The sequence below is a fragment of the Marmota monax genome, unplaced genomic scaffold, assembly GCF_021218885.2.
Source record: "Marmota monax isolate L192 unplaced genomic scaffold, Marmota_monax_Labrador192_F-V1.1 WCK01_AAM20220418_F8-fsc00192, whole genome shotgun sequence".
NCBI lineage: Eukaryota > Metazoa > Chordata > Mammalia > Rodentia > Sciuridae > Marmota > Marmota monax.
In genome coordinates, this window is record NW_026693786.1 from 30,733 (window position 1) to 47,792 (window position 17,060).

Below are 17,060 nucleotides of genomic sequence, written 5' to 3' on the forward strand. Positions count from 1 at the left end.
CAGGCAGTAGATGTCTTACTCTCAGTATTTCATTTTTTTCTCTGCTTGCACAGGAGTTCTCCTGACCATGATGTGGACTAGCTTGTGTCTCTAGGTTCTCAGTTCTTGCTGCAGAGAGACCTGCCCTCAAAGAGCCTAAGTTTCCTGCCTGTTCATTTTAACTGTTTCTCTGGCCTCACTTTAATAACCATCATTGAATAATTTTTTTTTCTCTAACACTACAAGCTAAAGGGCAATAAAGATATTCAGAAATGCCCCTGATGTTGGTACAGGCAAAATAGGACCCTCCCTCATAATTTTCAGAGGGAGCATGGCCCTGTACATACCTTGATTATGGAAATCTACACTCCAGACCTGTGAGATTATTTATCTATCTTTTAAGCCACACGGTTTACAATATTTTATTACAGCAGTCCTAGGAAATGAAAATATTGGCTATAGCTATTTAAAAAATATTTGTTTCTCCCAATCAACTTTGCTTATGACAGCCAGACAACCATGAGAAGACTATTCTGAATTGAAGATGAGAGCAAACATGGATAAATATGGACTTGGATCAGGGGAAGTGAGTGTGGCATTTGGAGTGTTCAGTTCTAAGACCACCAAGATAGTGGGAGTTTAGATAGGTCAGAGATAGTTGTGAGGCTCAGAAGTAAGCTGACTGACTTTGAGGACCTCAGGGGTCCACTTCTGAGCCTGGGCTCTTCATTATTTGCCTCAGGGACTTCACAGTCTTACAGGCCTGTTCTTGCCTCAGTAATGAGCATCATATCCAAAACCAAAGTCTACCCTGCATGTCTGTGGTTTTTTCCTTCTCCTCTGCATCTCCTTCTGCTCAAGTGTTACTCTTGAGGGAAACCTCAGCACACTTTAGTCCTGTTTCTGCTGGGCTGGGAAAGGAAGGTCTGATTCCAACTCACCCCATGAGCACAGGAAGGGGAGGGCAAGTTTAAACGGGGAGGAACTCTCCTCTCCAGGCCTACAGGATGGTTTCTGGGCCCTGGCTCAGGCCGACTGGGTCCTTAAAAATGGGGTCTGGATTTTATTAATAAATAAGACATCGCTCTGTTTCTTTCATGCTGTTTTTTAGAAGAGAAAGGTATTTCTTTTAGTTTTGTTTTTCTGTAGGTTGGTGAGGATCTGGGATCCTCCTGGAGGAGTGAGTTGCATTCTTTTCCTGTTTGACACCCCCCAGGCCAACACACACACACACACACACACACACACACACCTACAAACACAAATACACATACACACACGTGTGCAAGTGTTTGGCCCTGTGGCTATGAATGCCTCAAGTATACTGCTTACCAATCCCAGAGAAAGAGCTTCAAGGACTGATCAGAGAGGGTTTGGACAGTTTATTACTCATGTGCTCCTTGGTGGAGGCAGGTTGGGATCCAAAGTAAGACCACCCCACATCTACAAGCAGGAGGATACACACACACAGAGAGAGAGAGAGAGAGAGATGAATTTGTTTTGATGTTTTGAGTACATTCTTTTAGTGTACAACCAAGGTCACTTTGTTTCATTTTGTTTCAATTCACTTTGTTTCAATTCTCACCTAAACACTGGACATAAATTAAATGCCCAGTCTCCCCCTCAGCATTTCCTTTCTCGTGGCATTCTTCTGAGGCATTACCTTATTGCAAACTTTCCTAGGCACTGAAGAGTGTTGCAACCAGGAGCAGTTTATAGGCATACATATGCCCCTTACAACCCTACCCCAACCAACACAGATATACACACCAAGACACATACATGCACACACCCACTCATACATATATCTAAGTATGCTCACTCAACATGCAGGTACACACACACACACACACACACACACACACAACATCTGTGTCTGGGTCTCACCTCTAAGGCAATAGGGGTTGGAGGAAACCAGGAGAGGATCCAGGAGAAGCCCAGGTAGGAACCAGGCAATGAATGGGAGGGAGAAGAAGCCTCACTTCCCAGAATAGGGGACTCAACTCTGTGGCAAGTCCTAGATTTATCTGTCTGAGGCCAGGAATGATTCTCTAATGTCTTAACCAAAGGGACTCCAGAGTTTTGACTTCCTAGGGACGGAATTCCTGTGGAGTCTTGAGCTGAGGATTGGAGTTTGCTGTGGCCTCCTGGAACCTTCTGCTTTCAGTGACTAAGGGGGAAACATGGTACAGGATTTGAGCTTGGACATGAACAGAACTAGAATTCTTCTAGAAGGAAGCCAGGAAATTGAGGTGATCAGTATGGCAAAATGAGGGGGTCACTTAGGGCTTCTCCCAGAAGTGAACATTTACTGAACTTGAAGGACTGTTCCCCTACTTTTCTACTTCATCCCTTGTCACAGGTGGAGCATTTGCTGGATCAGTTATTTCTGGTCTCTGTACTGCAGAGGAATATGAGGGGTTAATAAGTAGACTTTCTCTGATATCCACACAGAGCTGGGAAGTGCAGGTCTGTCTCTATGTTTGTCCATTGCCTGTTGATTTGTGGTTTCATCATTAAGGACTTACCCTTCCTGAAAAGGTAAATTCCAAGCCCTACCCAAATCCATTTCAGCCCACGCTATGCACGTGTGCATTCTGTGTGACGCCTCTCTCACACTCCATACAAGCCCAGGGCTTCTCCTCTATGTGTCCCCTCCACCTAGTATGGGGTTTGACCTATGACTACTTCCTTGCTCACATTCCTTTCACACATGCACCCTCTCCCCTGTGTAAAAACAAACAAACAAAGAACATGCAAACTTTCTCAACATCTATTTCCTCTGCATCTCTCTCCTCTGCTTTGCTATTGTGGGAAATGGTCAGTGTGAGGTACAAACATTGGCCCTGTCTGTATCATCAGGTCTTCTCACTATGTGCTTCTCCAAAGCTGCCTGTTTCCTCTGCCATGGGGAAGGTCCTCTGCTATCTGGCTGTCCTTAGGGTACTGGCTGGCCCTTGAGTTCCTTTTCTGCTGGCCACTACATGGTGCCTGGCCACTCCTAAACCCCTGGGTCTCCTGGTGGCATCCTGGCCCATGAGTGTACCCTGCTTCACCCCTTGTTGGCCTGTTTTGTTCCAACAGGCCAGGTGCAGGCAAGAGCAACTAGGAGGGTCTCCTTAGACCATCCATGCAGGTTTCCCACCTGATAGACTTCCATTTCATGCTCCCTGAGCAGGGGATTTTGAGGAGAAGGAAAAGGGTCAGTGGGTGACCTGTCCTCCAGGGTCTGCCCTCTTGGTGTCCCTGTGAATCCCTCTACACTGTGGGAAGGGGCATCCCCTTCATCATGTGGCTGCAGTTTGAGAAGCTGAAGACCTTTTCTCTATCAATGGGCATCCTTATCACTTTGATTGTTGTCTGAAAATATATTTGGGGGTATAAAAGTGGGTACCTGGTCCTTGAGAAAGACCACCTCTTCCCACAAGGCCTTGTAACAATTTTCAAGACCCCGAGCAGGGGAGTATATAGGCTGAGGAGGACAAAGGGTTGGACAGTGTCCCTGAATTGTGTCTTCTCCATTACATGCACCCAGCCCCTGGTATACATAAACAGTGCAGCTGCCAGTGTTTATCCAGACTCTGAAGTGATGGTGTGGCACCCTGGTTATCTCTGTGGAAAGCACACCAATGACAGAGGGTATGGTGCGTGCAGTGCCTTCAATGGAGGCTCATGATCCCAAGGAATGATCAGTTGCCTTTGGAAAGGAGTCCCTTATGTCCCCCAAAGGGGCATTGATCGCCTTGCCCAACTTATGTGGGTGAATTGGTTTCAGGTAGGAGGTACCCATTTTCTGGTAGTTGTTAAAAGACACTGGGCAGCTTGCTGTGAGGGACTGCTTTTATCCTAGGCATTCATCATCCATCATCTTTACCTTGTCTAAGGCTTCCATGACCAGGGCACCATAGAGTTGAGGAGCAGTGAATGGTCTGGAGGGGCTCAGGATCCTGTGCTGAAGCCAGGCTCACGGAGCTGAGGGAGAATCATTGTTTGGGGGAATAGATTCTGCTTCAAGATTAAGCTCAAATTTAAAGTCAAATTCAGGGCTAGGGTTGTAGCTCAATGCTAGAGTGCTTCTGTAGCACATGTGATGAACTAGGTTCTATCCTCAGTAACACATAAAAATAAATAAATTAAATAAAGGTGCTGTGCCCACCAACAAGGTGTGTGTGTGTGTGTGTGTGTGTATAAATTCTGTCAAAGTCATAGTTGACTTCATGGTCAAATCCAAAACCATGTTCAAGGTCAAGTGCAAGTTCACATTCTGTTACCTAGAATCCTAGGTTTCTCAGCTCTCAGGAGCCTCCATAATGAGGGCTGCCTGGGCAGAGAGCTGAATTACTCTGCCCAGAATTCCAGAGATTGTCAGGTAAGTGTGTATCCTGATACTCCAAGGAAGCTTCTAGGTTAGGATTTTGTAAGAAGTGTGTCTGACTCCACCACCCAGAGTCAGGATATCAGCTCCCAGGAACCTCTGCAGTGAGGGCTGAAGTATTCTTCACTTTCTCATGTTCTCTGCAAGATTTATTCTATAAAAGTATCCCTTTCCTGAGGCTTTGATGACTCATATAGTGACTCAGTTTGGTTCTGGGAAAATCATGGTACAGAGGATGGAGAAACATTGAGACACCCCCAGAGTCTCAATGCTTACTGAGATAGGGCCTTCCAGGAAACTGAGTCAGTGTGAAGACCCCCCATTCAAACCCCAATTCATGTGATCAAGTGAGAAAGATTTCAAATATGTCACTCAGAGTAGCAGGAGTAAATTTACTGAAGGGATAAGAAAAGGGAAGAGTAACCCTCTCAAGGGAGAGAGTGAGTCCTCTAGGGAGAGGGACAATGTGCCTCTCCTGCACTCCAGTTGTACTGGAGATCCCAGAGAATCCCACCCAGATCAACCTCTTGACTTTTGACTGACAGCAGGGTGACATGATGCTTTCAAATGCCTATCACCATGACAAATCTGTCACCTTGGCCATGCTGACAGTTTCTAATTAGATTCTAATTATTCTTGAGGGTTTTATGGTTAAGAGGATTTATCCTCATCTTCTGGTATCTGGTCTGTTAAAGGGTCACAAAATTCTCTCCCTTCAAGAAACTTTGGTTCCTCTTACCAAAGTTGTGTCATGCCTGCCTTTCCTTGCAGATAACTGGAAGTTTGCTGCAGAATGTGATATATCCTGTCCACTTTGGCCAGGCAGGGCTGCAGGCAAATTGCTTTTTGGCAAAGAACGCATAGGTGGGATCAGAAAAGTGGCCTCATTTTACAGAATTATTCTCTTAACCTCATGTTCCCACCATTCATATCTGTCTGTTCCCTAACAGTTTCTGGGAAAGGTGTGAGGGGCATCAAAGAGTCAACCCTCAGTCCCAGGAACAAGGGCCCATGCACAACCCTAGTAGATTTTGTTCAGGTTTTAATGGTTTGACTGCTTACAACATTGAAGTGTTAGGAAAAAAAAAAAACATTGAAAATCTAAAAAGAAGGTCTAGTAAAGGTCTCAGGGATTTAGGTATATTCTTTCTTTCTTCCCAAGCCTGAAATTATTAAAAATTTGTTCTCTGGCTTTTACGGAAAGAAAAACGTCATTAACGTTTTTGTGTTGAGAAAATCACAGTTCAGTTAGCACGTATTTGTAAGAGCACAGAAAAGGGGCCAGTTGCATGCCCATTCACATTCCACATTCAGTGAAATGTCTTGACTGTCAGGCTTTGATATGTCTACCATGAAAGGAATCAAGGATGTTTCTTCTAGATCTTGACCATTTAAAATAAAAAAACAAAATTTGTTACAAGTTAGCTAACACACACATGGGAATCCCTATGCCCCCAGGGTCTTTTTGAATGCAAGGTGGGTTCTGATAAACCTGTTCCAGCCACTGGCCCTGACAACCAAAGAGAAAAGTTAGTGGTGAGAAGCAGGAAAGTCACTAGAATCAATATTTCCGTATCGAGAAGGCAAAATGAGAGCAAGCCTCTCAGCCCTGTCTTCAGGAACCTGGCATGACCTATGGGTTTAGAGGAAGAACTGGGTCAAAAAGTGAAAGGCATACATAATTAAGCAACCTTGGTCAAACTGTGGCCTAGTTGATCATTTTTTAAGTTCTGGTTCTCTGAGGTGCCCCCTGGGAGAAGTCCTTATCATATGAATGGATAATCTCCATTTTGCTGCTCAGGTTGTTTATCTACCAGACTCCTGATCCCAGAAGGGAGAAAACAGGCCCCAGAAGATGATTGTTCCTGCTTAGGGAGGGGGCATCCTCTGGTGTGATGTGCCTGCAAGGCTCCATTGTTCCTAGAAGAATGGAGACTTTTAAAAGTGCCACTCCAGGGGCCTGAAACAGAATGTTGCAAATGTCCCTGCAAATCTTGCCTCAGTCTTGACAGGGAGGAAGTAGGTTTAGGTAAATTTAGGGCTAATAAACCTTGCATTATCAGTTTGTAGATCAACACTATTTAAAGCATCAGCATGTCTGCCTGCAGGCTGGGTAAATCACAAGGAACTAAAGGGAATAAAGAGACAGATACCAAGGCAGAGATGCCAAGCTACACCCTGCTTTTAGTTCCATACCAGGCATCTTCAGGCCTAAGTGAAAAGCCACCACTTTTAGCAAAGGCAGCCTCTCCCAGTTCCTGATAAAATTGTCTGTTCATAGTTTCCTTCCTTTAGAGTCCTTAGGGTGTGTGTTCACTAGGAAATCTCCTATATCCTCTTGGTTTCCAGTTGGATGCCATAGATTTCTTACAAGTGAATTTTAATTTCTCCCCACTTTCTAGCTTTCTACAGAATTCTGAAACCTTTCTACATCTGCTATATTTCATTAATGATATTTTAAAAATATACATCTTGGCTTACTTTCTTTTTCAAGACATAACAGTTTGACAATCTCTTGCACTCATTTAAGTGATTTTTCATTAATCTGTGCTCAATCAGATGTCTTTGAGGGCTTGGGGTGTAGCTCAGAGGTAGAGCACTTTGTTCAGCTCACAAACTTAATACATCGAATTTCTGCTTCTATTATTTCAAATATAATAATCTTTAAAATACAGTAAAAATCATACTTTTTGCAAATTGAACAAACATGAGATAGTCTCAACTCTGTTTTAAAACTACCTTGTAAAGACATGGCAGCACTGACATTGTAAGATGCAGTCAGGACATTTCCCACACAGAGTAACATTCACTAAATACTATATATAACCCATATAATCTGAAAAGAAGAAATTCAAATCACTGAAATCAAAAGCACTCTGGTATTTTTTGCAATGACATTTTCCACTGAGGGGAAGTAGTTAATAAGACTCTCATGAAAAATATCATGGCAATATGTAAAACACCATGCTTATTAGAAGGCTCATTCCTTGTTGGCAAGAAATGACAGAAGTGACTTCCTGATGAATGTAAAATTTTAGTAAAGCATGTGAACATGCTTTCTAAATTTGAAAAAAGAAACAGAAAAAGCAATTTGTCACCTTAACAGGAGAACATTCATTGCTATTCCATGTATTTGATTTATAAAATCAGCTACTGACTATTCTCTTACATATTCTAATGATTTGAGTCTTGAAATTTCATCCCAAATGATTTAAGGCAAAATAAAATATCAACAGTTGGCATGAAAACAACACCATTCCATTTCTATTTTTAAAATACATTTTGTGAAATTTTTTTAAAGCAATCTTATCCAAATTTGGAAGAGGTCAAGGGATTTGTGCATATGTATAACTATGTAAGCTCTTAAAACAATACCCCACACAGTTGGGTACATTCAAAGGCATCTTTTGGTTTTTCAATTTCAAAACAGGGCCTCATGTGTGGTAGGAAAGTGCTCTACCTCTGAGCTACACCCCAAGCCCTCAAAGACATCTGATTGAGCACAGATTAAAGAAAAATCACTTAAATGATTGCAAGAGATTGTCAAACTGGGAGAGGCTGCCTTTGCTAAAAGTGGTGGCTTTTCACTTAGGCCTGAAGATGCCTGGTTTGGAACTAAAAGCAGGGTGTAGCTTGGCATCTCTGCCTTTGTATCTGTCTCTTTATTCCCTTTAGTTCCTTGTAATTTGCCCATCTCTGCATGCAGGCATGCTGATGCTGTAAATAGTGTTGATCTACAAACTGATAATGCAAGGTTTATTAGCCCTAAATTTACCTAAACCTACTTCCTCCCTGTCAAGACTGAGGCAAGATTTGCAGGGACATTTGCAACATTCTGTTTCAGGCCCCTGGAGTGGCACTTTTAAAAGTCTCCATTCATTGCCCCACATCTTCCAGGAACAATGGAGCCTTGCAGGCTCATTACACCAGATAATGCCCCCTCCCTAAGCAGGAACAAAGTGTACATTTCATTTAATCACCTGAGGAAGTAACCATAAGACCTTCTATCCTTTCCTATAGCTTCCATACTTTTCCTTTAATCTATGTCTGTTCAGAAACATTTTTATGTCAGTACGATATTTTTTCAATTAGTTGATTATTTCCTAAGCTAGACTACCAGTTTTTTTTTTCCTTTCAAAGGGAATTAAGCTTTCTTCTGTTGTTATGATAGTGTATTTCATGTGAACATACATTATAATGTGCCATATATGTTTATGATGGCTTACTTTAAAAAAAACAGGTGATAGCATTTTATATGCCTTTATTGTATTTATTTATATTTATGTTGTGGTCATGATCAAAACCAGTACTTTGTGCATGCTAGGCAAGTCCTTTACCATTAAGCCACAACTGCAGCCCCTATTATGGCTTTCTTTTGTCTTACAATTCATTGTCAGGAGAATATTTCATGCCGATATTTTCAATTATATTCGCATCTAAAATGTTTTTTCAAGAGCAGTAATTCTTCATTTTCTAATTGATTATGCAAAGAAGGGACATATGTGTTTTATCATTATCTTCAAAACTAGCTATATTGACAATGATATTTCTTATAAGATTAACTATATGCCATAGCATTAGAAAGTTTGTACTTTCAATAATCCTTTGTGGTCTCTAAAAAATAAAAATATTTCCCATAGAATGTAGCAACATCAAAAAAACCCACTCACAAAGTATGCTGCCTGTTTGTATTTCACTACTTTCTATAAAGCATCATCAAGGACATTGACTTTGTTTTTTTTTTTTAATTTTTTTAATTTTTTATTGTTGGTTGTTCAAAACATTACAAATTTCTTGATATATCATATTTCACACATTGATTCAAGTACGTTATGAACTCCCATTTTTACCCCATATACAGATTGCAGAATTACACCAGTTACACATCCATTGATTTACATATTGCCATACTAGTGTCTGTTGTGTTCTGCTGTTTTTCCTATCCTCTACTATCCCCCCTCCCCTCCCCTCCCCTCCCCTCTTCTCCCTCTACCCCCTCTACTGTCATTCATTTCTCCCCCTTGTATTATTTTTCCCTTTCCCCTCACTTCCTCTTGTATGTACTTTTGTATAACCCTGATGGTCTCCTCCCATTTTCATGCAATTTCCCTTCTCTCTCCCTTTCCCTCCCACCTCTCATCCCTGTTTAATGTTACCCTTCTTCTCCTACTCTTCATCCCTACTCTGTTCTTAGTTACTCTCCTTATATCAAAGAAGACATTTGGCATTTGTTTTTTAGGGATTGGCTAGCTTCACTTAGCATAATCTGCTCTAATGCCATCCATTTCCCTGTAAATTCTATGATTTTGTCATTTTTTTAATGCAGAGTAATACTCCATTGTGTATAAATGCCACATTTTTTTATCCATTCGTCTACTGAAGGGCATCTAGGTTGGTTCCACAGTCTTGCTATTGTGAATTGTGCTGCTATGAACATCGATGTAGCAGTGTCCCTGTAGCATGCTCTTTTTAGGTCTTTAGGGAATAGACTGAGAAGGGGAATAGCTGGGTCAAATGGTGGCTCCATTCCCAGCTTTCCAAGAAATCTCCATACTGCTTTCCAAATTGGCTGCACCAATTTGCAGTCCCACCAGCAATGTACAAGTGTACCCTTTTCCCCACATCCTCGCCAGCACTTGTTGTTGTTTGACTTCCTAATGGCTGCCAATCTTACTGGAGTGAGATGGTATCTTAGGGTGGTTTTGATTTGCATTTCTCTGACAGCTAGAGATGGTGAGCATTTTTTCATGTACTTGTTGATTGACTGTATGTCCTCCTCTGAGAAGTGTCTGTTCAGGTCCTTGGCCCATTTGTTGATTGGGTTGTTTGTTTTCTTATTGTCTAATTTTTTGAGTTCTTTGTATACTCTGGATATTAGGGCTCTATCTTATCACTTCAGATAGATAAGTAAAGATTTGTTCCCAGGATGTAGGCTCCCTATTTACCTCTCTTATTGTTTCTTTTGCTGAGAAAAAACTTTTTAGTTTGAGTAAGTCCCATTTGTTGATTCTAGTTATTAACTTTTGTGCTATGGGTGTCCTATTGAGGAATTTGGAGCCCGACCCCACCGTATGTAGATCATAGCCAACTTTTTCTTCTATCAGACGGTGTGTCTCTGATTTGATATCAAGCTCCTTGATCCATTTTGAATTCACTTTTGTGCATGGCGAGAGAAAGGGATTCAGTTTCATTTTGTTGCATATGGATTTCCAGTTTTCCCAGCACCATTTGTTGAAGATGCTATCCTTCCTCCATTGCATGCTTTTAGCCCCTTTATCAAATATAAGATAGTTGTAGTTTTGTGGTTTGGTTTCTGTGTCCTCTATTCTGTACCATTGGTCCACCCGCCTGTTTTGGTACCAGTACCATGCTGTTTTTGTTACTATTGCTCTGTAGTATAGTTTGAAGTCTGGTATCGCTATACCGCCTGATTCACACTTCCTGCTTAGCATTGTTTTTGCTATTCTGGGTCTTTTATTTTTCCATATGAATTTCATGATTGCTTTCTCTATTTCTACAAGAAATGCCGTTGGGATTTTGATTGGCATTGCATTAAACCTATAGAGAACTTTTGGTAATATCGCCATTTTGATGATGTTAGTTCTGCCTATCCATGAACAGGGTATATTTTTCCATCTTCTAAGATCTTCTTCTATTTCTCTCTTTAGGGTTCTATAGTTTTCATTGTATAAGTCTTTCACCACTTTTGTTAGGTTGATTCCCAAGTATTTTATTTTTTTTGAAGATATAGTGAATGGAGTGGTTGTCCTCATTTCCATTTCAGAGGATTTGTCCCTGATATACAGGAATGCCTTTGATTTATGCGTGTTGATTTTATATCCTGCCACTTTGCTGAATTCATTTATTAGCTCTAATAGTTTCTTTGTAGACCCTTTTGGGTCTGCTAGGTATAGAAACATGTCACCTGCAAATAGTGATAATTTAAGTTCTTCTTTTCCTATTTTTATTCCTTTAATTTCTTTCGTCTGTCTAATTGCTCTGGCCAGTGTTTCGAGAACTATGTTGAACAGAAGTAGAGAGAGAGGGCATCCCTGTCTTGTTCCAGATTTTAGAGGGAATGCCTTCAATTTTTCTCCATTCAGAATGATGCTAGCCTGAGGCTTAGCATAGATTGCTTTTACAATATTGAGGTATGTTCCTGTTATCCCTAGTTTTTCTAGAGTTTTGAACATAAAGGGATCCTGTACCTTGTCGAATGCTTTTTCTGCATCTATCTTATTTTTAAGTCTATTGATGTGGTGAATAACATTTATTGATTTCCGTATATTGAACCAGCCTTGCATCCTAGGGATGAATCCTACTTGATCATGGTGCACAATTTTTTTCATATATTTTTGTATCCGATTTGCCAGAATTTTATTGAGGATTTTTGCATCTAGGTTCATTAGAGATATTGGTCTGTAGTTTTCTTTCTTTGAGGTGTCTTTGTCTGGTTTAGGTATCAGGGTGATGTTGGCCTCGTAGAATGAATTTGGAAGTTCTCCCTCTTTTTCTATTTCCTGAAGTAGCTTGAAAAGTGTTGGTATTAGTTCCTCTTTAAAGGTTTTGTAAAACTCTGCTGTATACCCATCCGGTCCTGGGCTTTTCTTAGTTGGTAGTCTTTTGATGGTTTCTTCTATTTCCTCAATTGATATTGGTCTGTTTAGGTTGTCTATATCCTCCTGACTCAATCTGGGCAGATCATATGACTTAAGAAATTTATCTATGCCTTCATTATCTTCTAATTTATTGGAGTATAAGGATTCAAAATAATTTTTGATTATCTTCTGTATTTCTGAAGTGTCTGTTGTGATATTGCCTTTTTCATCCCTTATGCTAGTAATTTGAGTTCTCTCTCTTCTTCTCTTCGCTAGCATGGCTAAGGGTCTGTCGATTTTGTTTATTTTTTCAAAGAACCAACTTTTAGTTTTGTCAATTTTTTCAATTGTTTCTTTTGTTTCGATTTCATTAATTTCAGCTCTGGTTTTAATTATTTCTTGCCTTCTACTTCTTTTGCTGTTGTTTTGCTCTTCTTTTTCTAGGATTTTGAGATGAAGTATTAGATCATTTATATGTTGTTTTTTTCTTTTTTTTAAGGAATGAACTCCAAGCAATGAATTTTCCTCTTAGAACTGCTTTCAATGTGTCCCATAGATTCCGATATGTTGTGTCTGTGTTTTCATTTATCTCTAAGAATTTTTTAATTTCCTCCTTGATGTCTTCTATAACCCATTGATCATTCAGTAACCTATTGTTCATTCTCCAAGTGATGCATGATTTTTCCTTCCTTCTTTTATCGTTGATTTTCAGTTTCATTCCATTATGATCAGATAAGATGCATGGTATTATCTCTACTCCTTTATATTGTCTAAGAGTTGCCCTGTGACATAATATATGATCTATTTTTGAGAAAGATCCATGTGCTGCTGAGAAAAAAGTGTAACTGCTTGATGTTGGGTGGTATATTCTATATATGTCAATTAAGTCTAGGTTATTAATTGTGTTATTGAGTTCTATAGTTTCCTTATTCAACTTTTGTTTGGACGATCTGTCCAGTGGCGAGAGAGGTGTGTTGAAGTCTCCCATGATTATTGTATGGTGGTCTGTTAGACTCTTGAACTTGAGAAGAGTTTGTTTGATGAACATAGCTGCACCATTGTTTGGGGCATATATATTTATGATTGTTATGTCTTGTTGGTGTATGGTTCCCTTAAGCAGTATGTAGTGTCCCTCTTTATCCCTTTTGATTAACTTTGGCTTGAAATCTATTTTATTTGATATGAGTATGGACACTCCTGCTTGTTTCCGAAGTCCATATGAGTGATATGATTTTTCCCAACCTTTCACCTTCAGCCTATGTATGTCTTTTCCTATCAAATGCGTCTCCTGTAGGCAGCATATTGTTGGATCTTGTTTTGTGATCCATTCTACTAGCCTGTGTCTCTTAATTGGTGAGTTTAAGCCATTAACATTTAGGGTTATTATTGAGATATGGGTTGTTCTTCCAGCCATATTTGTTTATTTCTGTTACTAAACATGGTTTGTTTTCCTCTTTGATTATTTTCCCCCCCTTTACTGTCCTACCTCCCACTGTTGGTTTTCATTGTTATTTTCCATTTCCTCTTCCTGTAATGTTTTGCCGAGGATGTTTTGAAGAGACGGTTTTCTAGCTACAAATTCTTTAAACTTTTGTTTGTCGTGGAAGGTTTTAATTTCATCTTCCATCCTGAAGCTTAATTTTGCTGGATACACAATTCTTGGTTGGAACCCATTTTCTTTCAGTGTTTGAAATATGTTATTCCAGGATCTTCTAGCTTTCAGAGTCTGTGTTGAAAGATCAGCTGTTATCCTGATTGGCTTACCCCTAAATGTAATCTGCTTCCTTTCTCTTGTAGCTTTTAAAATTCTCTCCTTATTCTGTATGTTGGGCATTTTCATTATAATGTGTCTAGGTGTGGATCTCTTATGATTTTGCACATTCGGCGTCCTGTAGGCTTCTAGGATTTGGGATTCTGTCTCATTCTTCAAGTCTGGGAAGTTTTCTCATATTATTTCATTGAATAGATTGCTCATTCCTTTGGTTTGGAGTTCTGTACCTTCCTGTATCCCAATGACTCTTAAGTTTGATCTCTTAATGTTATCCCATATTTCTTGGATGTTCTGCTCATGGTTTCTTAACAGTCTTGCTGAGCTGTCTATGTTCTTTTCCAGTTGAAATACTTTGTCTTCATTGTCTGATGTTCTATCTTCTAAGTGTTCTACTCTGCTAGTAGTATTCTCCATTGAGTTTTTAAGTTGGTTTATTGCTTCCTGCATTTCTAGGATTTCTGTTTGTTTGTTTTTTATAACCTCTATCTCCCTGTATAGTTGATCCTTTGCTTCCTGGATTTGTTTGTGTAATTCATTGTCAAAGTGATCTTTCATTGTCTGATTTTGCTGTCTAATGTCTTCCTTGATACTCCAGATCATCTGAAGCATGTATATCCTGAATTCTTTATCTGACATTCCATCTGCTGCAGCTGTTACCTCTTCTAAAGTTGAGTTGACCTGCATTGCTTGTGGTCCTTTCTTTCCTTGTCTTTTCATACTGCTTGCGTTTCTTTCTGCTTGGTGAAACTGTTGTGTTTTTGAAATGTTTTTCTCTCCTATATATTTATATTGCTCTTGTATAGTTGAAAAGTCTCCCTTGCAGGGTCGGGCAGCAGTCTGCCTACCTTGCAGGCGCGGGTGGCGGCTCTGCTCTCTCCTTACTCCAATTGGGGTGTCGTGACTTCCACGCCGGCAGGTCACTGGGCCTGTTCTGGGCACGGGTGGCGGCTCTGTTCTGCCCCTACTCCAATTGGGGTGACGAGTGTACCACGCCGGCAGGCCACCGGGCCTGATCCGCCGGTCGGTTGCAGGTCTGCCTACCCTGCAGACACGGGCGGCGGCTCTGTTCTGCCCCTACTCCAAATGGGGTGACGTGTCTGTCGCACCGGCAGGCCACTGGGCCTGTCCCGCTGGTCGGTCGCAGGTCTGCCCACCTTTCGGGCACGGGTGGCGGCTCTGCTCTGCCCCTACTCCAATTGGGGTGTCGTGACTACCACACCGGCAGGTCGCTGGGCCTGTTCCTGGCGCAGGCGGCGACTGTGCTCTGCCCCTACTCCAATTGGGGTGACGTGTGTACCACACCGGCAGGCTCCTGGGCCTGATCCGCCGGTCTGTCGCAGGTCTGCCTACCTTGCAGGCGCGGGCGGCGGCTCTGCCCTGCCCCTCCTACCACGCCTACGGGCTGCTGGGCCTGATCTGCAGGTTGGTCGCAGGTCTGCTCACCCTGCGGGCACAGGTGGCGGTTCCGCTCTGCCCCCACTCCAATTGGGGTCACATGACCACCACACCGGCGGTGCCTGATCCGGGCGCGGGCGAAGGCTCTGCTCTGTTCCTACTCCAGTTGGGGTGACGTGTGTACCACGCTGGCAGGCCGCTGGGCCTGACCCACCAGTCTGTCGCAGGTCTGCTTACCTTGCAGGCACGGGCGGCGGCTCTGCCCTGCCCCTCCTACCATGCCCGTGTACCACTGGGTCGCGGGTCTGCCCACCTTGCGGGCACGGGTGGTGGCTCTGCTCCGCCCCCTCTCCAATTGGGGTCACGCAATCACCACGCCGGCGAGCCGCTGGGCCTGCTCCGGGCGCAGGCGGCGGCCCGGCTCCTCCCCTCTGGCTTGACGACAAATCGAGAGAGACTCGGGTGTCTGTGCCTCACCCCCCCCCCTACCAGGAGACCAACTGTTTCTGTCGCTGCTGGTATTGATGAAGTTCTCTCCTCCGCCACTTTCTGATGACATCAGATCTCTGCCATGTTGGTATCCTATGCGAATGGCAGCATTTTGTTCCCTTTGCCGGGTGACCAAAGCAACGGGTGAGTCCTGACCGGCCCTCAGCAGGACCCGGACCGAGAAGCAGTTTCCGCAGGCTCCTTAGCCCTGGGCCAGAGCAATTCCAGGAGCCGGAACTCGGCTGCTCCGTGCTCGGTGTAAGCTCCGATAAGAGCAGGCCAAGGACATTGACTTTGAATACCGTATTTAATTCTTCTGTTTTAGAAAACATTGTGATGAACACTGAACAATTGTGGTCACAAGTTTTGTTTACATTTTTTTCCTTTGAATATTGTTCTCCAGTGGTAAATATTTAATTTTATCTCTTGATGCTGAGAGGTGTGCATAGAAACAAAATAAAGACAAGGATTCTTCGGGAAAAGTAATTTAGTCACAACAAGTAAATTTGCCCTTGGAATATATCTTTACAAAGTCACTTCTGCAAACATTCAGTTGAAATTGGTATCCAAAATGTGTCTTTTTTTAAGTTACCAGCTTTTACACAAGCAAACCCAGTACGTCGCTGATATCACCAGTTACCTTGACGAGTCCTGCTTCCCCAAATGCTGAAGTACAACACCAGAGAAGCACGCCCAGGCAAGTGTGGGGTAGAAAGTAACAAGCTTTATTTAAAGTGTAGTAGAACAGACTTCTCCCTGGAGGAAGAAGGGGACCCAGAGGTGGAATCCGTGGGATAAGGAAGACCCAACGCTTTTATACATGTAGTTTTCTTCCCCCTTATCTTGTTAATTTCCCTTCATCCCACATATGTGACTGGGAGATGCTGGTGGGAAAGCCAAATGTGGTAAACAGGTGGGCTTAAAGGGGCCAGAGAGGAGTGATCCAGGAAGGAAGTGGGGCCCAGGGTGAATTAAGTAGCAGTTCCCTGTCTGCTCAGGGTTTGCTTTATTAACAATTCTTTGGGAAGGGCAGTATGGGCCAGGCTTTTGGAAACATTAACATTTCAATGTTCCACAGCTGAGTCTTCAACCAGTTTGGTCTGTTTTTCTCAACTTGGCCGGATTTATCTATCCACACTAACTACCTATTTCTAAATTTGGCTTCATAACTACAAAATAAGAATACACACACACACACACATATATGTTTACACGTATGTGTTATTCCTTCAACATAAAATATGTAAAAGGGGCCCTTACCTTGAATTGTATGTTTTCATTACTTACATTTTGTGTTAAAAATATTCTTGTTGATGGGCTCAGGTTGCGGCTCAGTGGTAAAGCATGCATGAGGCACTGGGTTTGATTCTCAGCACCGCATACAAATAAATAAAATAAAGGTTCATCCACACTAAAAAATATATTAAAAATATTCTTGTTGAAAAATCAGGAC